Source organism: Bos taurus, chromosome 8 (genome assembly GCF_002263795.3).
Source record: "Bos taurus isolate L1 Dominette 01449 registration number 42190680 breed Hereford chromosome 8, ARS-UCD2.0, whole genome shotgun sequence".
Taxonomy (NCBI): domain Eukaryota; kingdom Metazoa; phylum Chordata; class Mammalia; order Artiodactyla; family Bovidae; genus Bos; species Bos taurus.
In genome coordinates this window covers 67016761-67026725 of record NC_037335.1, presented here as the reverse complement: position 1 = coordinate 67026725, position 9965 = coordinate 67016761, and positions in this window count along the sequence as shown.

Sequence of the window (9965 nt, the reverse complement as noted above, 5' to 3'; positions counted from 1 at the left end):
TTCCTTATTTCCAATAGTATGCCATTCAATGATATCTTAGCCCAAAGGTCACATGTGGTGGTAATAGGGGAGTCCCAAGGCCTCATTTCCAACCTAGACTCTCCAACTTGGGGATTTTTGAGAGCCTAATTTTTTTAGCCCTTACTTGGATATCAAAGTGCTGAGTTCACAGTGATGAATTCAACCAACTCTTTATTTAACTTGTACTGTCATTGCATTCTGTGTACAACACAATCTCACATGATGTTGGCACATACGATGGAAACAAAAGTTATTTTTTCTTTTAAAATTAATTTAAAAAATAGTGTTATGACATAATTATCTTCCTTCCTTGTCTTTAACTTCTGTTTTCTGTTGCTTTTTTGTTAACCTAAACTCAGCTCACCCACTCTTTCCTTAGCTTTTTTTGGATCCATATCTCAGTTCCTTTTTTCTTCTTCTTAAGACATACAGGAAAATCTCTTTCTAGGGCTAATTATGTTCATGTTTGCTACACTCTTGAGCAATTTATTTCAGTAAATCAAAGAAGAATGTATTTTTAGAACATCCCAGGAAGAATGCATATACTGGTTAAGTTCAATTACACCTACTGCTGAAAGAAACCTACAGAAGTGGAGGTACAGAGAGTGGAGTAAAGAATTTTGTTCATTTGTACTATTCACCAAGGTTTTAACAGTACTTAATTATCATATTTATCATCATTCACTTATTTATGCTTCTATTTAATGAATAGTTGTTAAATAAATACATGCAAAATTATTTTCATACTCTGAGGTTTTTTGTTTTTTAAGTTGATGGTTGATATAAACACTATCATCAAGATTGCTGGGAGAAATATCATTAACCTCAGATATGCAGGTGATACCACCCAAACGGCAGAAAAGGAAGAGGAACTAAAGAGTCTCTTGATGAAGGTGAAAGAGGAGAGTAAAAAAGCTGACTTAAAACTCAACATTCAAGAAACAAAGATTATGGCATCTGGCTCCATCACTTCATAGCAAATAGATGGGGAAACAATGGAAACAGAGACAGACTTTATTTTCTTAGACTCTAAAATCACTGAGGACAATGACTGAAGCCATGGAATTAAAAGAAATTTGCTCCTTGGAAGAAAAGCTATGATAAACCTAGACAGCATATTCAAAAGCAGGGACATTACTTTGCCAACAAAGTTTTGTCTAATCAAAGCTATGGTTTTTCTAGTAGTCATGTACTGATGTGAGAGTTGGACCATAAAGAAGGCTGCACGTTGAAGAAATAATGTTTTCCTATTGTGGTGCTGGAGAAGATTCTTGAGAGTCCCTTGGACAGCAAGGAGATCAAGCCAATAAGTCCTTAAGGAAATAAATCCTGAATATTTACTGGAAGGACTGATATTGAAGCTGAAGCTCCAATACTTTGGCCACCTGATTTGAAGAGTTGATTTATTGGAAAAGACCTTGATGCTGGGAAAGATTGAGGGCAAGAGGAGAAGGGGACAACAGAGGGTGAGATGGTTGGATGGCATCATTGACTCAATGGACATGAGTTTGAGTCAACTCTGAGGGGTAGTGAAGGACAGGGAAGCCTGGTGTGCTGCAGTCCCTGGGGTTGCAAAGAGTCAGGCTCAACTGTACAACTGAACAGCACCAGCAGCAGTTGCCGATAACCTTAACAAATGAAGGTTCATTCGTTTTTGAAAATGGAGAGAAGAAGAAACAGCAAGTGGAGACACATCAGGCAACTTTGCTGTAAAGGAGAATATATACATAGCATGGTAGTTGGAGATAAATGTGGGATCATGGGACTTTTGTTTGGTGTTAGGTAGAAATTGAGGCAGGAGATAGAGGGACCCCAGGCTGAATAGCTAGAGTTTGCCCCCTGTGGATAAATACTCCAAGATGAAGAGGAGGAGGAGTTAAGCCCTGCCCAGATATGAAACTATATATTTCTCATTCTAAAGGTCAAGGAGACCTTCCTTGAAAGTTAAAAAGGAGGGGGCGACACCCCATAGTAGGTGATGTCAACCTACCCATAGGCCTCTTCACAAGAATCCGTCTTTGCTAGATGCACATGCATACATGGGAAGGCCCGGAGATAAACCAAATATGGACTCAGAACCAGGCAAAGCAAGATGATTTGCCAGAGGAAACCTAAAAGAAATGCCCCATATCAGTGATTCAAACTATCATGATGCCACAGTAAATTTCATTTATGTGCATGGAGGTCTCATATCAATAAGATCTAAGATGTGACCAGAGCAGGGAGACTTTATACCTTTTTAGACAAAGAAACAATGAATATATATCTATGGAAAACTGAGAAGACAAGGAAAGTTAGGTTTTGGGTGCTTAATTAGTGAAGAATCTAAACAGAATTTGAGTTTAGGTAGTAAATTAAAGGACTAAAAATGTTTATACAGACTTCTTGGCCTGAATTCTCTGTCTCTGGTGAGGATGTCCTTCTGTCTCCAGATACAGGTAGAGAATTTTCACACAAGTGATTTATTTCCTACTTTAAGGGAGACAGAAAGGATGATCAGAGTGTCCCTCTTGCATTGGCTATTTCTTCAGTAAAACCATCTACATGCCACAGAGGAACATTTTAGGATGGCCCACCCTGAAGTAAAAATTGAGGGACAGGGGAGAACAGGGATAACTTTAGAGAGATGTCTGAGTAGGAAAGAAGGAATTCTTTTTCCTGAACAGTCAATCTGTGCATGAATTGGCCTTAGATAGAAACAGGGAAAACATCCCTCTCTTAAAAAAAAAAAAAAAAGATTTATTTATGGCTGTGCTGGGTCTTCATTGCTGTGCTGGCTTTTATCTAGTTGGGGGGCTACTCTCCAGTTGGTGGGCAGGCTTTTCATTGAGGTGGCATCTCTTGCTGCAGAGCACAGGCTCTAGGGCATGCGGGCTTCAGTAGTTGTGGCTCCCTGGCTCTAGAACACAGACTCAATACTGTAGTGTGTGGGCTTAGTTGCTCTGAGGCATGTGGGATCTTTCCAGATCTGGGCTTGAATCTGTGTCTCCTGCATTGGCAGGTGGATTCTTTACCACTGAGCCACCAGGGAAGCTTTCAAACATCTCTTTTATCTGGAGGGAAAGTGGCAGGAATGGAGCAGGAAAATTGGTACCATTAGGAGTGGTGCACATAGACGTTCCTTTATGATTGCCTCCATATTCTCAGTAAAATCAGAAGTGTAGCTATCAGTTGGGACTGAGGAGAAGTGGGGAATTATTGGAGGTTTGAGGTGAAATAATCGTCGGGGAGAATAAAAGAATGTTTGTAATTGTAGGAGGGATGTTGGACAGTTATAAGGTGGTGACAAATTTAAAGTAGACAGCCAACAGGATGTGTGTGTGTGCACGTGTATACACTGGAGTGCTTCCAGTCACATTCTCAGATGCAGTTACTGAGAAAGTGATGTTTGGATTTGTTTATGTTTTGCCTGTAAAGCTCAATTCAGGGAGAGAGAGGCAAGGGCCTTGAGAGTTTTGGCAGTGGAGTAATAATGACGTTGGGCCTTGAAATCTAAGCTGAGTAAGGATTGAAGTGAGACTTTGTAAGGAAGCAAGAGATGGATAAATCAATGAATTGGAATTCCTAGGGCATTTGAGGAATTATTGGATTAAATTTATTAACTAAAAGGCAAGTCGTAGTGGTCAAAGAGAGGAGAAATTTAAATGGAGTATATGAGTTATTAGTAATGATATGATGTAGTATTAAAATATGACTCAGATTCAGACTTAAATTGAAGAAAGTAGGAAAAACCACTAGACCATTCAGGTATGACCTAAATAAAATTCCTTATGATTATACAGTGGAAGTGAGAAATAAATTTAAGGGACTAGATCTGATAGATAGAGTGCCTGATGAACTATGGAATGAGGTTCGTGACATTGTACAGGAGACAGGGATCAAGACCATTCCCAAGAAAAATGAATGCAAAAAAGCAAAATGGCTATCTGAGGAGGCCTTACAAATAGCTGTGAAAAGAAGAAATGCAAAAAGCAAAAGAGAAAAGAAAAGATATACCCATATGAATACAGAGTTCCAAAGAATAGCTAGGAGAGATAAGAAAGCCTTCCTCAGTGATTAATGCAAAGAAATAGAGGAAAACAATAGAATGGGAAAGACTAGAGATATCTTCAAGAAAATGAGAGATACCAAGGTAACATTTCATGCAAAGATGGGCTCAATAAAGGACAGAAATGGTACAGACCTAACAGAAGCAGAAGATATTAAGAAGAGGTGGCAAGAATACACAGAAGAACTGTACAAAAAAGATCTTCACGACCCAGATAATCATGATGGTGTGATTGCTTAGCTAGAGCCAGACATCCTGGAATGCGAAGTCAAGTGGGCCTTAGGAAGCTATGGCCGAATCACTATGAACGAATTCCAGTTGAGCTATTTCAAATCCTGAAAGATGAGGCTGTGAAAGTGCTGCACTCAATATGCCAGCAAATTTGGAGAACTCAGCAGTGGCCACAGGACTGGAAAAGGTCAGTTTTCATTCCAACCCCAAAGAAAGATAATGCCAAAGAATGCTCAAACTACCACATAATTGCACTCATCTCACATGCTAATAAAGTAAAGCTCAAAATTCTCAAAGCCAGGCTTCAGCAATATGTGAACCATGAACTTCCAGATGTTCAAGCTGGTTTTAGAAAAGGCAGAGATCAAATTGCCAACATCTGCTGGATCATCGAAAAAACAACAGTTCCAGAAAAACATCTATTTCTGCTTTATTGACTGGTCAAAGGCCAAACAAAGAAGACGATGGCACCTCACTTCAGTACTCTTGCTTGGAAAATCCCATGGACGGAGGAGCCTGGTAGGCTGCAGTCCATGGGGTTGCAAAGAATCAGACACGACTGAGTGACTTCACTTTCACTTTTCACTTTCATGCATTGGAGAAGGAAATGGCAACCCACTCCAGTGTTCTTGCCTGGAGAATCCCAGGGATGGGGGAGCCTGGTGGGCTTCCGTCTATGGGGTCGCACAAAGTCAGACACGACTGAAGCGACTTAGCAGCAGCAGCAAGAAAGGCCAAAGCCTTTGACTGTGTGGATCACCACAAACTGGAAAATTCTGAAAAAGATGAGAATACCAGACCACCTGACTTGCCTTTTGAGAAATCTGAATGCAGGTCAGGAAGCAACAGTTAGAACTGGACATGGAACAACAGACTGGTTCCAAATAGGAAAAGGAGTATGTCAAGGCTGTATATTGTCACCATGCTTATTTAACTTATATGCAGAGTACATCATGAGAAACGCTGGGCTGGATGAAGCAACAAGCTGGAATCAAGATTGCCGGGAGAAATATCAATAACCTCAGTTATGCAGATGACACCACCCTTATGGTAGAAAGTGAAGAAGAACTAAAGAGCCTCTTGATGAAAGTGAAAGAGGAGAGTGAAAAAATTGGCTTAAAGCTCAACATTCAAAAAACTAAGATCATTGCATCTGGTCCCATCATTTCACGGCAAATAGGTGGAGAAACAGTGGAAATAATGGCAGACTATTTTGGGGGACTCCAAAATCACTGTGGATGGTGACTGCAGCCATGAAATTAGAAGACTCTTACTCCTTGGAAGAAAAATTGTGACCAATCTAGACAGCATATTGAAAAGCAGAGACATTATTTTGCCAGCAAAGGTCCATCTAGTCAAAGCTATGGTTTTTCCAGTTGTCATATATGGATGTGAAAGTTGGATTATAAAGACAGCTGAGTGCTGAAGAATTGATGCTTTTGATCTGTGGTGTTGAAGAAGACTCTTGAGAGTCCCTTGGACTGCAAGGAGATCCAAGCAGTCCATCATAAAAGAAATCAGTCATGAATATTCATTGGAAGGACTGATTTGAAGCTGAAACTCCAATACTTTGGCCACCCGATGCAGAGAACTGACTCATTTGAAAAGACCCTGATGCTGAGAAAGATTGAAGCAGGGAGCAGAAGGGGCCGACAGACAATGAGATGGTTGGATGGCATCACTGACTCAATGGACATGAGTTTGAGTAAATCCTGGAGTTGGTGATCGACAGGGAGGTCTGGTGTGTTGCAGTCCATGGGGTCACAAAGAGTCAGACATGACTGAGAGACTGAACTAAACTGAAAATATGACTCAGGAAGTCTATATAAAAGTAGTCTATTGAAATACAAGATCATGGGAGGAAAGGATGTAAAGAAATTATGAAGGACTTCCCTGGTGGTCCAGTTGTTAAGAATTCTTACTTCCACTGCAGGGGTCATGGGTTCAATCCCTAATCTGGGAACTAAGATCCTACATACCTCACAGAGCATCCAAAAAAAAAATTCTTTTAAAGAAGAAATTATGAGGCCATTATATTGAACACATTATTTGTATATGTTCCAGTTACCTCTTTTTGTATAACAAAGCTAATCAAAACTTAGGTAAAACAACAATGTATTATCTCATAGTACTGTGGTTAGTTCCAGTGGTTAGCTGAAATTACCGTCTTTTAAACACTCAACTGGGTGGAAGTCCAAGATGGCTCACTCATAGGGCTGACAGTTGATGCTGGCTGCTTGCCAGAAGCTCAGCTAGGCTGTTGCTCAGACTGCCAACATATGGTTGCTTTATGTAACTTGGACTTCTCACATCACAAGCACTGGTTTACAAAGGGAAGTGTCCCAAGAGTGAGTGTTCCAAGGAGCAGAAAGCAGAAACCACAAAGCCAGTACAGGGTTACACCCAAACTAGAACAGTGATAGAGTGTTATTTCACCATATTCTGTTTTTTTTGGCCATGCAGTATGCAGGATCTTAGTTCCCCAATCAGGGATCAAACCTGCATCCTCTGTATTGGAAGCTTGGAGTCTTAACCACTGGACCACCAGGAAATTCCCCATATTCTATTAGTAGAAGCAGTCTCAGGGCCCGCATAGATTCAAGGGGGAGTGAAGGATAGAGACTAGCTCTTGAAAAGGGTGGCAAAGTAATACTGCAGAAGAGCAAACACATGGAATGAGAGATATTGTTGTGGCCATCTTTGGAAAAGAAAATTTTCTGTAGTGTGAATACTGAAATTGATGATAATAGGACTAGCATTGGTGGGAAAGAGGGTGAGTTAGATGTTAAAACGTTGATTAGGAAGAACAACTCAGAGATATTTTGTTGAAGATATCTGCAACAAGGAGAAATAAAAGATAATGAGTTTGTTAGCATAAACTTTAGCTCCCTTTCCTTGGTTTATTAGCTCGAACTATTTTGTAATTTTACTCATTGCCTTACTAATTATGGTGTAAACCTTTACCTTATGACAGCTTTTGTTCTAAAGGTGTTATATGATACAACTTCACTTCAGCATTATAACCTGACAATTGTATATTTTCATTTCTCCCTTCCCAGTCTCTGGTCTATTGTCATCTATTTATTTCTACATATGTGAGACACCCCACTATTCTTTTGTTATTTTTTGTTTTAATCGGGTGATGGTTTAAACACATTTAAATAATAAGAAAAGATCTTACATACTTATTCAAATAGTTACCATTTCTACTGGTCTTCATTATGTTGTATAGATCCATATTTCCATTTGGTACTATTTTCTTTCCACCTAAGGAATATTTAAGATTTCTGAAACATTTCTTGTACTGTGAATCTACTGTTGATGAATTATTTTAGCTTTATATATGGGGGCGACAGAGGATGAAACAGTTGAATTCCATCATTGACTCAATGGACATGAGTTTGAGCAAACGCCAGGAGACAGGGAAGGACAAGGAAGCTTGGTGTGCTGCTGTCTATAGGGTCAAAAAGAGTTGGACACAAATGAGCAACTGAACAACAATGTCTGAAAAGCTCTTTCCCCCACCCACTTCTGTTTTTTGAAAGATGTTTTTATTAGGTATAAACTTCTAAGCAACAGGTTTTTTTCTTTGAGTACTTTAAAGATGTTACTCAATTGTATCTCATGCATTTTTTTTTCAACAAGAAATATTCTATCATCTTTATATTTCTTCCTCTCTATATATCTTATTTCTTTAGCTGCTTTAAAATATTTCTTTCTCACTTGTTTGAGACACTTGATTACTGTGAACCTTGGTGTAGTTTTCTTGTTTCTAGGTTTCATTAAATTTCTTGAATCTGTGGTTTTCATCAGATTTTTAAATATTTGCACCATTTTTTCATTTCATATTTTTTCTCTTCCTTAAGAAGTCCTCCTTTCATTTGAAGTCTCCAATGATACATTTAATAAAACACTTCAAGTTATCCCACAGTTCACTGAAGCTTTGTTTAAGTTTTGATACTTTCTATTCTATTTTACATTTTGTATAGTATGTCTTACAAGCCCTTAACCCTTTCTTCTGCAATGCTTAGTCTGCCATTAATTTCTTCCAGTTTATCTTTTCATCTCAAACAGTATAGTTTTCATCCTTGGATTTTTTATTATTTTAAAAGAGCTTCCATGATTCTACTTCACATACTCAATCTTATCTCTAGCTTTTTAAACATATGCTATATAGTCATTATAACTGTTTTAAGGTCCTGAACTACTGATTCTGTTGTATGGGTTGGTTTTTATTTTCTTTTTCTTTTTAGGTACAGGCCACATTTTTCTGCCTTTTGCATTCTTAGTAGTTTTTGATCAGGTACATTTGTGGATTTTGCCTTTGTGGATGCTCAAAATTCTTATAAATGTTCTTTAGCCTTGTTCTGGGATACAGGTTCTTGAAAACAGTTTTAGGCTCTGAGTCTTTCTTTTAAGCTGCGTTGACAGGACCAGTGAAGTGTTTTAGACTTATTTTTGTTGAATTATTGAAGCAAAGGTCTTTTGTTCATCGTACTTGGTAGCACTAATTATGAGGTTTTTCTTGTCTGTGAATTGGAAACAGGTGCTATCTTATTTCTGTGTGAGCTGTACAGGTACTATTTCCTTTGTTCCTTTTGGTGAGTTCTTTCCTGAACCTTTGGAATTTCACCATTCCCCTCCCCATCCCTCTCACACACACAGACACCCAGTGATCAGTACTCAAAGACTCAAGGGGGATCCTCAGCTGAACTCCAGAGTTCATTATGAAATGATCACCATTATAAGTCTAGTAATCATCCATTCTCATACGAAGTTACTACAATATTATTGATTGCATTCAAATTATTAATCATTTGACATTATAGAGTGGAAATGAGAACAATCAGGCATAGATCTTGCATTTATAAAACTCAGTGGGCACAGCTGGAACGCTAATAGGGTAGATTAGAAGCTTAGGTTGTCCAGAAGTAGCTGATGAGCATGCATGTCATTCAGATTCAGTATAATAATTCTGCTTTCCAAAAGACTTTCCTTAATGAACAAGATAGAGGCTGTGTCTAAATATTAGTAACTGTGTAAATTTCTTAAGAGGTCATTACAGATTTTATAAAACAATACTTATTTTAGTTTAAGGTAACTAGAAAAACAAAACATATAATTCGTAACACTTTAAATGAAGAAAGTGTGGGCCAGGAAGTCAAATCAATAGTAAACTATTCTGAGTCTTAGAACAGCAACCCATTCTCCAACAATTGGTTCAAAAATACTAAGTACTGACTGTACTAAGAAGCAATCCCTACTTAGTTACATGGGTGGGCTGTATGTTGTTCTTTTCCATTATCAAAACAATTCAATGAAAAGGTCTAAAAATGCACCTCCAAAGGGTTCATTTTATTGTACAAATGCCATCTGCTTTATAGCTAATGATCAGATCTCAGAAACAGAGACATTATTCCAGGAAATGGTGAAAGATATTTAGTATTAATCTAACATGTTACTTGTGAAGAAGTATCTGGCAGGCAAGAAAAGTTCTGTGTGTTTTATTTAGGAAAAATTCGGTATCATTTTTCGCTATAGTTTAAATGATCTCTAAGACTTTGTACAAATGTAAATATAAAAATTAAAATATACTGCGCACTATAATTTTAGAAGCTGTACTTTTTACTGAGCATAGGGATTATTCAGTAAAAATTTGCTGAAT